The 20,999-nt window shown below is 37.6% G+C and overlaps 1 protein-coding gene and 1 pseudogene across 3 annotated transcripts in view; both read left to right on the forward strand.

Annotated features, from left to right (window-relative positions):
* Positions 1-20,999, forward strand: part of DAAM2 (dishevelled associated activator of morphogenesis 2) — a 137,539-nt gene that overhangs the window by 49,574 nt on the left and 66,966 nt on the right. The gene's annotated exons all lie outside the window — the stretch shown is intronic.
* On the forward strand, positions 12,030-14,946 carry LOC127561439 (actin-2-like; annotated as a pseudogene).

A 20,999-nucleotide genomic window follows, 5' to 3' on the forward strand; every position in this document is an offset into this window, starting at 1 on the left:
CTTTTGCATCTAATCATTTTTGCTATCTTCTCATTCTTAGTGTATTGGCTATCAACCATGGAGCCTATATGTGCTCACCCCAGATTGTACTGTATATAATAATAATATATATGAAAAATATATACCTATAAAATATTCAGATATATACAGTATATAATAATAACTAACATTTGTATGGAATTATTATGTGCAAAGTCTATGTGTTTAATGATTATTATCTATTTAATCCTTGCAACAACCTTGGGATGATAGGGCCTATTATTTCTCCCATTTTACAGATGAGGAAACTGTAGCAAACAAAAGCTAAGTAACTTGCTCTGAATTAGCCAGCTAAGGCTAGATATGAACTCAAGACTTAGCACTATATCTACTACCTATTATATATTTCTATTTTTCCCCTTACAGGATTGTAGCAAATGAGTATTGAAAACAAAGCACTTAAAAAACAGAATATCCCCCTCCTCCCCCCAAAAAACCCAACCCTATAAAGCACTATATAAATCACTGAAGCTTAATGTTGCTAAAAGTTGTTTTGTTTAACCTTATCTAAAGCTGACATACTCTATGACATAATCTGACTCTACTTGAAGACTTCTAGTGAGGTGCACTGCCCCACTGCATCCAGAGCTATCGTCAGGTATCCTGGTCTATATCTTGCCACTGGACCACAGTGACTCTAGAGGAGAAAGTGAGACTGGTGACTTTGCATAGCTCTTCCTCACTTAAATCCAATTCACTTGCATGTGATAGCATCACCACTCTGATGTCCTAGTCCTCTTTGAGGATAAAGAACAAACTTTGGGACTTTGGGATCTAATTGGAACTATCTTGGGCAACATACCTCTTTTCTTTCCTTTTTCCTTTGTTGTTTTCTTTTTATTTCTCTTTGTTGTGCCTTCTCCACATATCATATCCTTACCTGTGAATGCTTTACCTAAAGGCATGTCAGTTTTGATCACTGAAACTCACAAACTATCTTGGAATTTATAGGATAGGGCTATGCCTTAAACCCAAATCATTCTCTCACTGATTGACCAACAATAGGTCTTATTGCCAAGCCTCACTTGGTTTTTGTTTGGGCATTGATTGGCTCAGAGTAAATGTAAATAGCAATTGTTTCTATTTTGGTCAGAAACCCTATGGGTCTTCCCTTCCCAGATTGATTTTTTTTTTTTTTTTGATAGATAAAAAAGGCCATTTTCTGCTTCATTTCTTACCTACTCTTAATAACTGATTGGGGGTTGCCTCAATCAAATTGAGACATGATAAAAAGGCAAAGGTCTCCCATTGTCTCCCGGGCCATCTCTAGTTGTTCTGATCTATAGCTTGCCACTGGACCCAAATATATCCAGAGGACTCCAGGTGACTTTGCCGTAGCCTATTCAATATTAAAACAAATTCAATTGCAAATCCTGGTCCTCTTTGAGAATGAAGGACAAACAACCACCACTGTTTTATAACCCTTTCCTCTTTGGGACAGAACTAATTGTTAAGATGTTTTCCCTGACATCAAACTTAAATCGGCCTCTGTAGCTTTTTATTCATCATCTGCCCTCTGGGACAAGTAGAACAAGTCTCTTGTATATGAAAGCCTTTTAAAATATTTGAAGACTACTATAAAATCACTTCTAAATTTTTTTCTTCTTTAAGCTAAACATCTCCAGTTTCTTCAATCAATCCTCATAGGATACATATCCATGGTACTTCCCTAACCTGGTTCCCCTCATCTGGATTATCTCTAGTTTATTAAGATCTTTCTTAAAATATGCACACCCTTTGATCCAGCAGTGTCTCTACTGGGCCTGTCACCCAAAGAGATCATAAAAAAGGGAAAAAGAGTCACATGTTCCAAAATGTTTGTAGTAGCCCTTTTTGTAATGGCAAAGAACTAGAAACTGAGTGGATACCCATCAGTTGGGGAATGGCTGAATAAGTTATAGTACATGAATGTTATGGAATATTATTATTCTGTAAGAAATGATCAGCAGGATGAATACAGAGAAACCTGGAGAGACTTACATGAATTCATACTAAGTGAAGTGAGTAGAACCAAGAGAATACTGTACACAGCATCAAGAAGATTATACATGATCAATTTTGATGGCCGTGGCTCTTTTCAACAATGGACTTGTGATGGAGAGAACCATCTATACCAAAGAGAGGACTGTGGGGACTGAGCATAGATCACAACATAAGCATTTTCACATTTTTGTTGTTGTTTGCTTGCTTTTTTGTTTTCTTTCTCATTTTTTTCCTTTTTGATCTGATTTTTCTTGGGCAGCATGATAATTGTGGAATATGTATAAAATAATTCACATGCTTAACATATATAGAATTACTTGCTGTTTAGGGGAAAAGGTGAGGAGGAGGAAGGAAGAAATTTTGGAACACAAGATTTTGCAAGATTGAATGTTGAAAACTATCTGTGCATATATTTTGAAAATAAAAAGTGTTTTAAAAATATGGAACCTAGAGCTGACCTCAGTATCATAGATAATGGCATGACAGGAGAATGATCAATTACTCAATCAATAAGCATTGATCTATGTGTCAGGAAGGTGGCCAAAGAAAATAATAAATCAGACCCTGTCCTTAAAGAGCTTCTGTTACATTGGGAGAGACAGCATCTGTAATGTTTAGAGGGAGGATGCTAGGAACTATGAGCTAAGATTTCAAGTAAGAAGTGGTACTTGATCTGAAGCTTGGTGAAAAAAAAAGATTTTAAAAGGCAGAGGTAAGGAAGAACATTTATGGTATTGGAGTAGAAAGTGGAATGTCATCTGTGAAGAATTGCAAGAAGGCCAATTTGGCTGAATGATAGAATATGAAGGGGAGTGATATGTTATTAATCTGAAAAGGTAGGTTGGGGCCACATTGTGAATATCTTTAAGTATCAGAGAGTTTATATTATTTCCTAGAGTGAATAGGGAGCTACTCAAGTTTGAGCAGTGGAGTGACATGGTTGGATTTTTCACTTTAGAAGAAAAATCACCCACTTCCCCAGTTTTGTTGTTTGTCCTTTGTTTTTGAAACAAAACAAAACAAAACAAAGACATTACTGGTGATGTCTAAACTTGATAGTGAAATTAGATTTAAGTGAGGCAGCATTGCACAAAGTCACCAGGCTCATTATCTCTTTCCAAGTCACTGAAGTCAGTATCAGGACAAAAGTTAGGCAAAGTATTGGTTGCCCAGGCTGCAGTGGATGACCTTAACTTCTTTGATGAATGACCAAGTTCTAAACACTTCACAGACTGTGTTTCAGCCACATTTGTGGCCACTGGAACAAATTGTTCTCATCCACCCATTCTACTGGGGGAAGTCTTCACAAGCATAAGGTATACATCCCCCTAATTCACTTCCAAACTTGGGGCCTGTCAGTTACCCTCAACCTGGTTTAACCTGAGATAGTTTATTAGGATATGGCTTTCCTGTCACGTTGTTGACTCATTGATTTTGCAGTCTGTTTCAAGTCAATTGTTTTGTCATTTGCTTTTCCAGCTCATATTACAAATGAGTAAATGGAAGCAAACAGGGTTAAATGACTACTTATCCAGACCATACAGTGTCTGAGACTAGATTCGAACTTGGGTCTTTGTAATTGCAGAAATAGTGTTCTACCTGTTGAACCACCAGCTTTCTTTTGATATTTTGAAAATATCAAATTTGCTTTGACTCCTAAAAACAATTCCCATAAATGTTTAAGTTTTGAGAGGGTGAGAAGGGAAAAAATCCAAACAAAAAAAAAAAGTATGCTATTATTATAGGGTATTTATTCTAAACTTAAAATCCTGGCCCAAATCAGGCTTAATGATGATCTGTAAGCATATTTTAGAAGTATCTATAAAAGTATTTTTCTCTAGACAAGTTCAAAGAAGACACTAAATATATCTGGTCTGATGCTGATACCAAGGTTTGGGTTTGATCCCCATATAGACCCTATTTGTTTAATAGTGAGGCAGCATGGTAGAGTGGGAGAAAACATTAGCCTTTGAGTTAATACACTTCAGTTCAAATCTCATCTCTAATGCTTTCTACCTGTGTGACTTTTAGACTTTTTCCTTTGTGACCCTCAGTTTTCTCATTTGTAAAATGGTTGGATTAAATGGTCCCTAAAGTCCCCTCCAGTGCCAGATCCCTGATTTTGTGTCCCTAAATTACTTCTTTGACCATGTATTGAAAGGATCGAAGTTCTGGGGACCAGTGGAACTCCCCATCTCCTCCAACAAATGCTGACAGTCAGCAAAGCCTAGGTTTCATGGTAGCTGAGGAGTCTGAAAGTCTGATGCCCACACATACTAATTGAATAGAGCTGTCTTATGTTGCCAACATTTTTCCTTTTCAAGTTTTCCTTCTAGTAAAATGGAAATATACATAAGCATTGGGGAAAACAGTACTGTACTTCGGTAGTTTTGGTTAAGATTTCACTAAAACACTAGACTTCAAAATACAATTGCCTGGTGCCATGGTAACCTAGCTCTAGGGATTTGTCAAGCCTTGGGCTAACATAACCCTCCTCCCCCAAAGTCTTGATGGATTTGGGGGCTATTTAGCCTGACCAGAATCGGGGAGGGTGGAATTGTAATTGAAAAGAGATGTGCTATTGTTTTTGTGAAAATGCTGCCTGATGAGAAACAATGGGCCTGGGAGAAAGCTAGGATTTGTGCTTTTTCTGTGAAGAGAATGAGATGGTCTTTAATGAGAGCCCTGGTAATTGTGGGTGAAGGGGGTATGATTTTCTCCAATAGGAGATGGAAAATAAATCTGGGTGATAGGTTGGTGACATGGGGTGAAGAGATGAAGAAACAAGCAACTGTTAGAGGTCTTAGGGAGGAGCGGGAGATAGAGATGCAGAAAGACAAAAGGGAACAGTTTGAATTGACCAGGAAGGATAGTTATACCATCAGAAAAGAAATTAAAATGAGAGGGGAAAAAAAAGGAAGGAGTGAGCCAAGGAAAACACATTTTTTTTCCTCCTTAAAAGTCTCATTTAAAACTTCCCTTTTTTGTCAAAGGCAGCATCATTCTTCCAGTATCCTAGATTCACTACATCACCATTGTCATCCTAAGTCTGCCTCTCCTCGAATTGCCTTAATTTGTTACCAAACCTTCCCATTTCTTTCCCATTCCAAAAAAAAAAAAAAAATCATTTACCTTAGTCCCCTTTTCTACTTAACAATCTAACACAATTCTATTTAGAGATCTTATGATCTCTCACTAAAAATCTCATAATTTTTGTAACTTCCTGTTAAGTTTCCTCTTTTCAAGTCTCTTCTATCTCCAATGCATTCTTCACACAGTTGCTAAAGTATAGTTTTTGTGTCTCTGCTCAATAAACTCCCATAGCTCCCTGTTAACTCTAAGATAAAATGCAATTCCTTTGTTTGGCCAAAAGGTCAGGAAGAGAGCCATGAGGAATGCCACCTTTGGGAGAGAGTAGGAAGAAGGAGAAAAGCCAGAAACAGACAGAAAAAAAAATTAGGAGAATGAAGCAATGATGAAACTGAGAAAGGAAAGAGATTCAAGAAAGAATTGGTCAACATTATAAAATGATTCTGAAAGTCCAAAGAAGTGATGAACAAGATAAAGCATCAGATTTGGCAGAAAAAGTCATGGATGAATAGGAAGTATGTAATTTAGTTATTGTTGAAGGGTTAAAAGCCACATTTCAAGAAGTTAGGGAGGATGACAGGTGAGGAAATAGAAGCACCAGATTTGGATATTTGATAGAAAAGTTTGGTATCAAAATGAAGGAGATATTAATTGGTATAGTAAATAGGACCGGTAACAAGGTCAAAGTTTTTTTTTTTTCCCCTCTTCTTCAAAATGGAAGGAATGTTTCATACAGGGCAAAGAACTCTGGAGTTAGGTACAGCTTACCTGGTTTTGAATTTTGATCAACATTTCTATGATCTTAGACAAATCAGTTACCTGTTCTGGGCCTGTTTCCCCTTCTGTAAAATGTTATCAGGCTTGGTCTCTTCCAATTTTAACTCTAGTTAGTCTATAAGGCAGGAATTCTTGGGGTCCATGACTTTTTTCTTTTAAAAAAAACTGTATTTTAATAAAATGGATTCCTTTTATAATCCTATTTATTTTATTCTTTTAAAAATGATTCTGAGACTACCAAAAGAGCCTATAACAACAACAAAGGATTTATGCATATGCAAACCCATGTACGCATGTGTTTGTCTGTGTCTATATATATACAGAGAGAACGTGACAGCAACAGAGAGGCATAGACACATAGAGAGGCAGAGACAGAGACAGAGAGACAGCAAGACAGAGTGAGGTTATAATAGATCTTGCTAAAACAGTGTGGAGCAAATAACTTGATGTGGCTAATGTAGACACGAGGTGATGGGAGGTAACAAATGTTGAGATCTGGTCATGTGAAGAATTCACAATGACTATTCTCTTTGGCAAAAGGTAGGTTTATTTAGAGAAGAGATTACAGACAACATGATGGAATACAATTGAAATAGAGTGGGGGAGCATAGAAAGAGGTTTTCATAATTAAAGATGGAGGGCATCTAGGTGGCGCAGTGGATAGAGCATCAGCCCTGAAGTCAGGAGGACCTGAGTTCAAATGTGGTCTCAGACATTTAACACTTCCTAACTGTGTGACCCTGGGCAAGTCACTTAACCCCAATTGCTTCAACAAATATATATATATATACTAAAAATAATTAATTAATTAATGGTGGCAAAGATAAGTTTCCTAGTGGAAGTACCACCCTATGAGGTTGAGGATATACACCAGGAAAGGTAAATATGAAATAGAGTGGGAGAGCATATAAAGATAAGTTCTTAGTGGAACTCACAATTACCCACTAGAAAGAGAACACCTCATAAGGTTGGGGCATGTCCTTAACTGGTAGACTAAATCCTGAAAAGAACTTAGCACCCTAAAAGAGTTAGCTATAAGGAGAAGTGGGGTTGAGAAACATGGTAGAGTTAAGGGAGATACCACATGGAATGAGGGAGGGGTAAGGGGAAAGATACCATGAGACAGGGTGCCAGTGATGGACTGACCCAAAAGAGGGCAGTAGGAAACCATGGCCCATAAGGTATTTTATAGGGAAAATTTAGCCTCAGGAACTTGAAATAACTTGAATTCCTTATTGAATTAGCTCCAGAGGGGACCAGGGAATCAAACTGATTATCAGAGCCTTCTTTCTGCCTCTCCCAGAGTAATATATATAATCAATTCTTCAGTTTCTCTCTGCCAACCACACCTAACATTCAGGACCTCATCAACTGTCATATCTACCTTTTAGTACAAGGAAGGAAAATAGCAAGGGCATATGAGACACTAGATCCTTTTTCTTCATGCACTGGCATTCTGGGAGTAGAACTTATTTCTTAGAATAAGAGTATCGTACCTTGCAAAATGGAAAAGAAAATAAGGACTTTATGGACTTTATGACAAATATATTTATTATCACACACACACATACACCCAAAAGTAAGCTATATTCTGACTTAAGCTGTAAATTCCATGATCAGATTTAAATGTGTGCATACATTCATACACCCATACTTTTAAAAGGATACTCTGCTCCTTATTAAAAACAGTCACTGCAAATATATTCCCTAGGTGATTCAAAGACAGCTATTTGTGTCTTTCCCAGACAACTCAATCTATGGAAGAGATAGGAAGCAAGTTGGGAATTTATGGGACAGAATGTTTATTCCTGTTTTTTAGGGAACTAAGAAATCTCTTTAGGATTTGCCTATTTACCCACTCATTGAGTCATAGGGTGATAGGATATAGAGTTGGAATAGACATTAAAAGAAAATAAAGTCTAGTATTTAGATCAAGGCTTAGTAAAGAGTAAACATTTAATAAAAATGCTTTTTCATTTCATTCATTTCAATATGCATGTTTACAGGTGACGAGTTTTAAGTCCTAGAGACTTTAAGAAACTTGCCAAGATCACATAGGTAGGAAGTAGAATAGATATAATTTGAAATCTCTTTATATATTCATTCATTTAACAACCTAAAATATATCATACTGAGTTAGACTCTGGAGAGGAGCAAAAATAGTCTCTACTCTCTAGTGGCTTGCAATCTTATTGGTAAGAAAAGACATAAAGTTAAATAATATTAGGTAGTATCCTCTATGGCATTGCTTCCTCCAGCCTACATTTACATTGCAGGCTGAGTTCTCAGATGGCATTTGACTACTATTCCCAGGGTTCTAGGGATAATCAAGAATGGCTGTGTTTTTTTTTTTTTTAATTTTATTTTTTTCCCTTTACTTTACCTCTCTTTAAAAAAATAGTATTTTATTTTTCCAAACACATGCCAAGATAGTTCCCAGTATTCACCTCTGCAAAAGCTTGTGTTTCAGATTTTTTTTCCTTTCCCCCCTTTTCCCTCCCCAATACAGGAAGCAATATAATATAGGTTAAAATATGAGTAATTCTTTTAAACATGTCTGCATATTCGTCATGCTTCACCAAAAAAAAAAAATCAGATCAAAAGAGAAAAAACATGAGAAAAAAAATACTAGCAAACAAATCAACAACAATGAAAACTCTATGCTTCAATCTACATTAAGTTTTTATAATTATCTCTGTGGATCCAGATGGTATTTTCCATCACAAGTCTACAGGAATTGAAGGACTGTGTTTTTTTTTTTTTTTTTAATTCTGTTTTAATTCTGAACCCGCATTCATTAAAATAAACCAATTGATTCAATTACCTTTTACATAAAGAATTTAGTAAACATGTATGGTACGGCCAGTTAATGTAACACCACTGTCTCCCCCAACCAGAGAAACACAGTCTCTCATCATTTTACAGTTTTTTTGAGAGGGAGGGAGGTAAAGAAGAGCAATGAGATTGACATGTACAGAGCAAATGAGGCTGCGGGTTATCTCACAACTCTTGGTACTTGAAGAATATTTTTTCATTCATGGAGTCCTCACCAATCTCACCTTAAAAGTTTCTGGCTAAGCAACCTAGCAGTATTCTGAGAATCCATTCTTCAGTTGTATACATAACCATCACTTTTCAAGGTATCACACTTCTTGAAACTGTTGTACTTCTTGAGTGATTATCTTTCCACATATGTCTGAAGTAGTTTCTACTATCTCAGGTCCTATTACTTTGGTCTCTTACTGATAATATCCCCATTCAGCTCTGGCTACTGTTAGGAATTGAAAGACCTAGGGCTTTCCTGAATCTCTATAGATACATAACCACTTTCATCTCTGAATACATGTTTGCTTAAGATTAGGAAAAAATAAAAACACAAGGAGATAGAGGTTTATGTTTGTAAAGAACATAGGTAGGAGACAGGGTTGCCACCTCTCTCTAATTTGATTCTTGGAACCAGCTTTAATTAGTTTTGACTCCTTTCAATTATAAAGGTAAAAAAGAGAGGAAGGGGCAGGTTGCCCCTTTTGTAGTCACTTAATTCCAGGTCAACAACCCACAAGTCATTAATATTTCTAACTATAAAGCCAAATGGAGAATATTTCATTCCCACATTATACCAACCCCTAAGTCATCCTTATGATCCCTGCAACTGAAACCAAGTAGGGAATTTCTGTGTATAATAAAGAACTGGACTCCCATTGGCTGTCAGAAAAGTCAATATGACCATGTGCTAGAATAAGGGTGATACATTAAAGGCTCCTTAAGGGGCGGGATTGTCTTTTACCTCTTTTTGTATCCCCAGCTCTTAGCACAGTACATAGTAAGTGATTAATAAAGATATTGTGCTGGTACATAGTAGGTGCATAATAAATGTTTATTGTTGTTGTTATTATTATAACTTTTTATTTACAAAACATATACTTGGGTAATTTTTCAACATTGACTCTTGCAAAACCTTCTGTTCCAACTTTTCCCCTCCTTCCTTTCACTCCCTCCCCTAGATGTCAGGTAGTGTAATACATGTTAAATATGTTGAAGTATATGTTAAATCCAATATACGTATGCATATTTATACAGTTATCTTGCTGCACAAGGAAAATAGGATCTAGAAAGAAAGAAAAAAACCTGAGAAGGAAAACAAAAATGCAAGCAAACAAAAACAGAAAGAATGGAAATGCTCTATTGTGGTCCACACTGATTTCCCATAGTTTTCTCTCTGGGTGTAGCTAATTCTCTTTACTGAACAATTGAATTGGAACTGGTTTGAATCATCTCATTGCTGAAGAGAGCCACATCCATCAGAGTTGATCATTGAATAATCTTCTTGTTGCAATATATAATGATTTCCTGATTCTGCTTATTTCACTTAGCATCAATTCATCTAAGTCTCTCCAGACCTCCATGAAATCATTCTGCTTATCATTTCTTACAGAACAATAATATTCCATAACCTTCATATACCACAATTTATTCAGCCATTCTCCAACTGATGGGCATCCATTCAATTTCCAGTTTCTAGCCACTACAAAAAGGGCTGTTACAAACATTTTTGCATATGTGGGACCCTTTCCCTTCTTTAAGATCTCTTTGGGGTACAGGCCCAGTAGTAACACTGCTGGATCAAAGGGTATGCACACTTTGATAACTTTTTGAGCATAGTTCCAAATTGCTCTTCAGAATGGTTGGATTTGTTCACAATTCCACCAACAATGCATTAGTGTCCCAGTTTTCCCACGTCCCCTCCAACATTTGTCATTATCTTCTCTTGTCATCTTAGCCAATCTGAGAGGTGTGTAGTAATATCTCAGAGTTGTCTTAATTTGCATTTCTCTGATCAATAGTGATTTGCAACACCTTTTCATATGACTAGAAATAATTTCAATTTTTTCATCTGAAAATTGTCTGTTTATATACTTTGACCATTTATCAATTAGAAAATGGCTTGATTTCTTGTAAATTTGACTCAATTCTCTATATATTTGGGAAATAAGGCCTTCATCAGAACCTTTGAATGTAAAAATGTTTTTCCAGTTTACATAATAAATGCTTTAATAAATATTTTAACCTCAGCTAGCTGATACAGTGAATAAAGGATTGGGCCAGGAATCAGAAAGATCTGAGTTCAAATCTAGCTTCAGACATTTACTAGCACAGTAATGTTGCTTGGACTTACTGACCCTTTAAGGTCCTTTCTTCTGATAAGGATAGGAACTGGACCTCTGATTTCATTTGTCAAGAAAAGTTCCAGATTGAAGAAAACAATTCAGGTTGAGACTTTTACTTCACCTGCCTTACAGAGTTGCCTGAAACACTGAGGGGTTAAGTTCAAATCTGACCTCAGAAACTAGCTATATGGGCTTGGGTAAGTCACTTAACCCTCTCTGCCTCAGTTTCTCCACCTGTAAAATGATTTAGAGAAGGGAATGATAAATCACTCCAGTATCATTGCCAAGAAAACCAAATGGAATCAAAGAGTTGTACATCACTGAAAAATGACTAAACAATAAATAGCACTGCCATCCCATTAATTCTAGTCTTGTCCTGGGAAAGACACTTATTCAGCCTATCCATCATTGTCTGACCCAATTCCTGTGCTACAAACCAGGCTCCCTGTTGCCTTGAACATCTGTTTTCATTTGCCCAGATAATTTGGGCCTACTCTCAGAGGATTCCACTTGACCCTTGGAAGGGCCATGATGCTTTTCTGTCTGTTCTTTAAAAATGTCCCTGACTTCTTTTCATTTCTTACCTTTTTCTTTATGAAACTGAAACTGAAAGCTAGAGAGGTTATTTGATTTATCTAGTGTCACACAGAGTTAGTATATGTCTGAGGCTAGATTTGAACTCAGATTTCTCTTGACTCTAGTTCTAACCTTTCACCCATTGTACCATCTAGCTGATGGATAAGATATGGAGGGCCAGATACAGAGAAAATCTACTGTGACTCCTAGCTTGTATTGTGAATTGGTGGGATTCATTGTCATTCTTGAATAAGTTGGAAGGAAATGATGGGTGGGAGGGGAGGTAGTCTGTAGCAGGGAAAACAATAGAAGTATGGTACTTCTATTATCATCAAGTTTCTTCAAAACAGTTTGGATTTCAAGAATGGCTTGATTGAAGGAAGCTGGAAAGTAGAGATGAGTCCTTCTGGGTATCTGTGTCAAGTTTGTGATTACTTTAATGACTTCTCACCTTTCAAGTAAGATGGAAAGAAATGAATTATAAGTACAGTAATTCTCAAACTCTACTATACCTCTTGAGGACATTTAGGCCTTCTTGCTTTTTACTCCAGGCTATACTCAAAGAAATTCAAAATTCAATCAATCAACAAGCACTTACAGAATGCTAAACTGGGGATTACAAAGAAAGGAGGAAAAAAGTTAAGGAATTTCTATTATTAAAAAAAAAAAATTAAGATTCAGTCATCCCATCTCATCCAGGCTACAAGTATAGAGATTTACTCACTGGTCTGATCCCACTGTTTCCTGGCCTCATCTCAAGAATGGAGAGAGCTTGACCTACTCCATTTCTGAACATGGCCCCCCTCCTCTTCACTTCCCAACAGTTAGTTGCATAGCATATTAATGCAGATACGTGATTGGCATGGCCCCCATTGTAGCTCAGAAAACTCCTGAGCTCAAGAGATTTGGCAGCCTCAGCCTCTCCAGTGACTGGATTACAGGTGCACATTACCATACCTGGCAGATAGCTTACATTCTAATGGGGGAAACAACATGTGAATAATTAAGTATGTACAAAATACATCCTGAATAGTTTCTAACTTTGGCAGGGAAAGAGACCCAACACTCTCATAACACATTCCAATACGATAATCTTAATTTCATTGATCAGATATTCTCTAAGTCCCACTGGCCATTTAGAGACAGGGATTCTCCAACAAGGGTTTGGTTTCCAAAAATGAAGTAACCTAGCACAGCAACTGCTGTTTGGGAGTGGAAGTGAGGTACAAAAGAAAATATGTTGTTAGGACAGAGTCAAACTGTGGAGTTGGGCTGGAGATTTCTGGGGAACCAACCCCATGAAACCAAGGGACAGCAGTAGGAATGGATAGAATCATAAAGGGTTCTATGTTCTACAGCTTTTAAGTTGACTACTTGCCTTTCCTGAGGAACTGATTCCCCTGTTCCTTTAACTCTGCACAGAAAGAGCTGTATCCTCCCAGCCCACAATAGAGGCAGAGACATTGGATCTGCAAGAAATTGCCTCAAAATAGTGTTATTTTAGAGATGAAGAAACTGAGCATCAGGAAGGAAAAGGGACATGACCAACCACACTAATTAGCTAATTAGTTGCAGAACCTGGACTCTAGGCTTCCAATCTGATTCTCTTTCCACTTATACTCTGCTTCCTAAAAAAAGAGGTAGTGATGGCAGTGGTAGGAGGGAGCTGTGTGCATGAATCGAAGTTTCATGACAACTGAGAGTTTATAATGTAGTTACTTAAAGGGGAAGTTTGGGGGAAGGGAGGAAAAAAGCATCTAGTAAGCCAGATATCATGCTAAGTGCTTTTTTATATTATCTCATTTGATCCTTGAAACAAATTTGGGAAGTCAGTGCTATTATTATTCCCATTTTACAGCTGAAGCAGACAATGGTTACTTAACCATTAATAAAAGCAGTTAAGTGTCTAATTTCCAATTTGAACTCAGGTCTTCTTGATTTCAGACCTGGTGCTCTGTTTGCTGGATTATTTTGTTACTACCAGGCTTTACAGTAGCAGAGGGAGTAGGTTCTTATAAGTGATCCAGTTTATATTTTCAATGAGTTACGTGCAGAGAGAGGTTATCTTTTTAACATGAAGAACAACATGATACATTGTAATGAATGGAAGCAGCTTGATACTTGTCCTCCCCTGACACTGCCTATATCCAGGAGAAGGAATGTGTTGGTGTTCCAGTGTTTATGTCCAGCAGGGCCCTAAAATATAAACAGGACGTTTTCCAATCTGAATGCAGGATGCTAGAAATAGCTAGAAATCTTTTCTAAGTCTCACTCTGTGATAGTCAAGCACATTTTGGATATTCCCTCCAACTAGTTTTTATTTTTTTAATAAAAACTATTATTATTAGTTTTTATTCAACTACTCCTCTCCCTGTTCTCATTTCTCTAATTAGGATAGTACACAGCCTTGGATTGAACAAAAATGTTAGAAGAAGAAATTGTTGCTTTTGGCATCAACAATGGCTTTGTAGGTGCAAAGTTGACTTTGTTGGGGATGATGCTTTTCAAGCTATGTGTTGTGATACACAAGACACCAGAGTGTAATAGTGAGAATGGAACAGAAGACAGTTGTGTTCGTGATGATGCTCAGGGCAAGAGAGGTATCTTGATTCTGAAATATTCCATTGACTCAACTGGATAACATGGAAAAATCTGGCATAATACCTTTTACACTGAGCTTTGTGTAAAAGGTATTATGCCAGATTTTTCCATGTTATCCTGAGGTCCTGAGGAACATCATGTTCTGTTAACAGAAGCTCCCTTAAATCCCAAGGCCAACAGAATGAAAATGACATAGATCATGTGTGAGCCCTTCAAGACTCCAGCCATAAAAGTTGTTATTCAGACTATAATGTCATTGTATGCCCCTGGTCATACCACTGATATCATATGGACTTTGGTGATGGTGCATCTGTGAAAGTTATTTACTTTCCTTTCACAATCCTTCATCTAAACTTGACTGGCCATGACTTGACAGATTAGCTTCACACTCATAGCTGAAAGGGAAATTATTCATGTCACTAAGAAGAAATGCTACTTTGGACTCTTAACAGGAGACCACCACAGCTGTTTCATCCTCATCCCTAGAGAAGAACTATGAGCTTCCTAGTGGCCATGTGATCACCACTGGAAACAAGAAGTTCAGGTATCTAGGGGCTCTTTTTCAACCACTCTTCCTGAGCATGGAATCCTATAGCATTCATGAGGCCACTTTCAGTTCTGTTATGTTGATATCCAAAAAGATCTATATGCCAAGAATGAGATTGTCTTACATGCTTTTGTTGTTCAGTCATTTTTTGATAATACCAATTAGGGTTTTCTTGACAGAGATATGAAAGATGTTTGCCATTTCCTTCTCCAGCTCATTTTACAGATGAGGAAACTGAGGCAAACAGGGTCACATAGTTAGTAAGTGTGTGAGTCCAGATTTGAACTCGGAAAGATGAGTCTTTCTGACTTCAGACCCAATGCTCTATTCATTATGTCACTTAGCTCTTTGCTTCTTAAAATGATTTGTGTTCTCATATGGGGTCTTGTAACTAAATGTTAGGGTCATGAAACTGTGATTTATTACCAGTAAATGTTTGATTTGTATACCTATTTTATATATCTATATACCTGGGGTCACATAAAAATTTCTCAACCAAAAGGATTCGTAAGTAGAAAGGTATAAAATGTGAGGACCTAGCTGACAGAATGCAGAAAGAAGTCACAATTCTGGTACCCGGAACAGTGAAAATTAAGATCATTGCTTTTCCTGAGATATTTTATCTGAATTGGTAGATCTATTCTGGCTTCTCTCTCCACCTTGCACTCCAGATATAGATTTACAATCAGTAAGGAATATGATGAATCTGGCCCATCCATCGTCCATTGCAAATGCTGCGTCTAAATGCATTACTAGAAAATGCGTCACATTTGCTGTATGAGCATTCACAAAGTAAAAATTTGCCCTGGAAAAAATACACTTCTTTTTTAGCCTCATGAAACTGGAATAAATCTTTGGGGAAAAAATTGTGCTTGGGGAAATTTATATCTGATATAAGACAAATATCAGCACTTTTTAGATTGTTGAACTGTTACTGATTTGACCTTGTTCCTTTGGTGTATATTTTAGCACACCCTGTACATAGCTTTGATCTAAACCCTAATACAGGTCACTTCATTTCTACAGGTCAGGCTAAGAGTTAACTGCTTTAGAGAATTGACCGGTTAATATGCAGTATAGTAGCTGACTGGTTGACACTCAGTAGCTGTACAGTTTAGTTCTATAAAGCATCAGATCTGTATAGGTTACCTAAAGGTCAGATTTCCAGCATCTAAAAGAGCTGAGTTGCAGAATTTCTCTCCTAAGGCTGGCAACAATTTATTAAATGTGTGTTCACCATCCTAGCAGAAAAATACATTTTGAATCCAAGCATTAGAAACCAGTTTTCTTTTCTTAATCCGTTATTTTCCCCTGATGTCATGGGCCTAAATTGCTTAAGTGTTGCAAAAAAAAGTTCGCATTTAAAATTTGTAAATTTGTGTAGCTAGTTAATTTATGTGAGGTTTTTATATGTTGCCTTAATGTTTTCACATAACAGTAGAATGCCAAAATTTTTAAGACATTCTGAGACTTCAGAATCGTAATGCCCAACACATTACTGAATAAAGAAAAATAAAAGTGCTGAAATAAAATTTTAAAAAAGGAAAAAAGAAATCATGTCTTGGTTTTGGTGCAAGAGAAAAATAATTAGGAGAAACTGAAAGGCCCATTGTTTTCCCTATACAAAAGTGATGGAGCCTTGGGTTCTCAAGCCTATGCCACATCGATATTCCTGGCTTTGTCCTACCCATATAAATATTGGAACTCTTCAGGAATAGAGACAGATTCACTGAGATCACAAAGTTTAGAAGAATAGGAGGAGAAGCTGCATGTCCTCCAATATACTGTGTTGAGATATACCAGTGGGAAGCATCATGGTATACCTGAAGGAACACTAGATTTCAAGTTAGACAATTTGTGTTAAAATAAAGCTTCTGTTACTTCCTATCTCTCTGGACCTCAGTTTCCTCCTTTGTAAAACGAGAGACAAATTAACCTCGAAATGAGGACACCCAGAGCAGGAAAGCCTCTCTCTTTCTTACCCATCTCTGAAAAGCTGATAGTTCAGAACAAACTCCAAGCTGAGAATTTTCATTTTCTTCTTTCCAAGTTTCTTTCCTCACCCTCCCCAAAACTTCATCTCTGGCCTCCACCTGATTGATTCATTCACACCCTCCAGCCTTCTAGAAGGAGCCCTGGGGTAGGGGGAGGGTAGGAGGGAAGATTGGGAGAACCAGTTTCTCAGAGGGGATTCTGGATCAGACTTTGCTTTCTCTGTCTTTCCCAGAGCAGAGGGGAAAACCACTTTCTTTTTGGGCGGCTGCTAAAAATAGCACCCCAGTCCTGGAAAGAGAACTTGGTTATTTCGAAAGCGCTTTCCCCCAACCCCCCTGCCCCACCCAGCCTGCTGAAGGAAGGGCTCACATAATAAGTTCTGTGCTCAGAATGGAACCTGAGACCTTCAAGAGAAATGAACAATATCTCGCTGTGTTTCATATTTGGAAAACGATACCACTGTAGTTAGCAACATGGATTGAATATTACCTGTCTGCATAACTTTGTTTTGGAAGTAAGGAAGATGTAGTCAGTCAGACCTTACTTTCGGAAACCTGATTAATTAGGGAACTATGGTGCCTTTCCTCAGGAAGCCTATAGTCTGATGAAAGGCAGAGAAGACATTAATTGCCTCATTTAAAAGTCCCCAGAATATTGGGGGCAGATATGGTTCTAGTTCTCAAAATTTTTCCATGCATGAAGTTGTACATGAAATAATATATATTCTGTTATGTGCATGAGAAAAAGGACTACTGTAAAATACTTAAAATTAATTTTAAATGAAGATTAATAGAGTATCAACTGAGAGAGGTATTATCACGTAGCTTGTAAAATGGACTATGGGTTTGGAATCAGAAGTCCTAGATTCAAATTTGACTCTTACATAATAATTGTTTAAGCTTGAATAAATATGTGCTTTGTGCCTGCTTTTTCACCTGTGAAATGAGAGAATGAGAGAAAATTAATCCTAAAGTGTTTTTCAGTTCTGATTCATGCGATCCTTTGAGAAAAAAAATACTGCAATAAAAGAATGATCAGAATTAGGTATGGCTAATCAAAGAAGGCTTCCTGGAAGAGGCCAGTTTTGAAAAAAAAAATTGCAAATTCTAAATTTATTTGTTAGAGAAACTACAGGAGAAAAAAGTTTGTGTAAAAACTTGGAGGCAGGAATAAATAGATAACAGGTAAGAGACGTACCAGGGGAGGCAAGGAAGTCTATGCTCTTCAATAGTAGTTATGGGTCTTCATTAATTCACTTAACCTATCTGAGTTTTGGTTTCCTTATCTGTGAAGAGGCAGCTGAAAAAAACCCATGACCTACCTCACAGGATTATTGTGGGGGGAAGCACTTTATACAGTGTAAATCAAAATTGTGCATTGTTGTTTTTCATTGAGTAGCTGGGCCTCAGAGCTTGGTCTCTGCGTGACCCTCTGTAGCATGCAAATGGTCAGATATATGGGACGCTCTGGGCCCGTGAAGCAGGAAATGGTTTGCATTCCTTATTTTCTCCACAGCAGCTTTGGGAAGAGCCAGGCCCAACTCCCAGACCCCAGGGGCCTCAAGGGACCCCGTGGAAAAAGGAGAGCAGGAGAGGAATGTCTCAGGCCCTGGGAGTGGGGGCAGCTCTGCCTTCAGACCAGGACATCCTCCTCCTCCTCCTTCCTCTTTTCCCTTTAGTCTCTGTTAGAGTCATGGCAAAACAGCTGTAACCAACAGTCATAAGTTTGTCCTACCATCTTCAAAGAGCATCATGGGAAGTCAGAGGAGCTAATTAGAACATCCTTGTGACTTTCCTGAGATTATTCAGAAAATAGAGCCAGGAGAGTCAGAGCTAGAAAGAATTCTCAGAGATTCTCCTTTTCCTTACTTCACATGTTGCGATTTACCCTGGATCAAACAGGTAGCAAATGGCAGACATGGAATTTGAACCAAGAATTCCCTGACTCCAAATATAGCTAGGACATGGAATAGGGCTCTTTTCAGCCTTTTATGGTGTCACCACAGGTCACAATGATAAGAGCAAAGGAAAGGCAATAGGAAAGAAGAATTTATGGGAGATCATATGGATTCTTCAGTCATCATGTCTGACTCTTCGTGATTCTATTTAGAGTTTTCTTGTCGGAGATATTGGAATTATTTGCCATTTCTTCCTCCAATTCATTTTACAGATGAGGAAATTGAGGTAAACAGGGGTAACTGATTTGCCCAGACAGCTAGTAAGTGTCTGAGGTCAGGTTTGAACTCAGAAAGATAAGTCTTCCTGACTCCAATTGGCTTTCTATCCACTTTGCCACCTGGCTGCCCTCCATTTTTAAAGTGTACTTCTTATAGTTTGTAAATAGCAACTGAATTCCTTTACACACAAGAACCAAAACCATTTTGGGATAAAGTTGTTGATCAGAGCCCAAGGTGAGGAGTCTTGAAGTCTGAGTATTGCATTCATTCTGATGAAGCACTACATCTGCTTCCAAGTTGCTGTAACAGATATTTCCTAATTGCCATGCTTACAAGGTTCTGAACTCAGTGTTTGGGGCAAGAGATGTAGGAGAAGCTTGCCGATGGCCCCTCGGAATCCCTCCACTAGAGATATTTAAAAATTTAATAAGTCACATTCATTTGGGACAAGAATTGGGGGAAGGACTTTAATTGGTTACTTTTACTGTTCTTGCTCTACAATTTTTATCTTGGTTTTCTGGATGTGTTTAGAGTAGTGCCAATAGAGTTTGTTGTTTGTCCTTCATTTTCCAAGGGGACCAACTACGTCACAGGTTTAACTCATCAGGAAATGGAAAGAACTGAAGGGAAATCAAAAATAGATCCAGGACAGAACAAAGCTGTTTAGTGTTGGTGAAACAAGAATAGGTAAAAACTAAAATTATAGTCACAGAGAGAAAAATTTACAAATGCAAATTAATATTTTATTAAGTAACTATTAATGTTAATAATCATGTATTAAGCACCTCCTGTGGGTCAGGTATTGTGCTAGTCATTGTAGATCAAATACAAAAGTGGGATGATCCTTGCCCTCAAGAAGCATATACTTTATTGGAGAGAATAGATGTTCCCAGATGAAGGAATACAGGATCTATATAAAATAAATGCAAAGTGTGTGAGGGAAATTAACAGCTATGAGGGTTAGGAAAGGCTGAGATAGTCCTTGAGATGCTTTTTTCCTTAACGAAAACTAAGGATTCCAAGAGGCAAAAAGATGAGGAGAGGTAGAATTACAACCATTGGTGACATCCTGGGCAAAGACTTAGAAGCAAAAAGTTGAATGAGGAAACAGAAAGGAGACCAGTATAATTGCACATGGTGTCTATTAGGGAGAAGTGATATGTACTAAGTGATTCTAAGTATATTTGAAAGAAGGATTGGAACTAGACTGTGAAGAACTTTAAATACCAACCAGAAAACTTTGTATTTTTTTCCTAGAATGAATAAGTCACTGAAGCTTCTTGAATAAGGGGATGCCATGGTTGAAGCTACACTTTTGGAATGTAAATTGACTGGCAAGAGGAAGATGGATGGGGGAGGGGAAAGCTTGGATTCAGAGACATCAAACGGGAGATTCTTGTAATAGTCCAGACTTAAGGTGAAAAGGGTCTGAACATGGGTAGTTTGAATTGAAATAAAAGTAAGAGATGCATAGGGGAGTGATCCAATAAGATGTGGCTAATTAGATATGGGTGGGGGGAGAGTTCAAGATGACTCAGTTTGGGAATCTGGGGTACTGGAAGAATAATGATGTGATTGACAGAAATAGGAAAGTTAGGAGGAGAGATTGAGGTTAGGGGGAAAGATAAGACAAGTTTACTTTTGGACATTGTGTAGGACACTTTTGTAGGACATCGATGTAGAGGTATCCAGCAGATGCTTTGAGATGAGGGAACCCATGGGAGAAATAGTACTTGGGTATGCTTATGCACTGGCATGGAGATTATAAGTTGAATCCATAGACATTTATGGGATTCCCTAACAGATGGCTATAGTTCTGGTTTGTTCTCTCTCTGATTGGCTCCTACCCCAGTGTTAAGTCTTCAAAGCACCACTAGCTAAAGTTAGCAAAGATATATTAGAAAGAATACTGGAACTGGAGTCAGAGCACCTGACTTCAAATCTTGCCTCTGATACCTATTAAACTGTGTAATTTCAGGTAAGTCATTTAGCCTCTTTAGACTTCAGTTTTTTCATCTACAAAATGAGACTTGAATTATATGACTGA

The sequence above is a fragment of the Antechinus flavipes genome, chromosome 4 (genome assembly GCF_016432865.1).
Source record: "Antechinus flavipes isolate AdamAnt ecotype Samford, QLD, Australia chromosome 4, AdamAnt_v2, whole genome shotgun sequence".
Classification (NCBI taxonomy): Eukaryota; Metazoa; Chordata; class Mammalia; order Dasyuromorphia; family Dasyuridae; genus Antechinus; species Antechinus flavipes.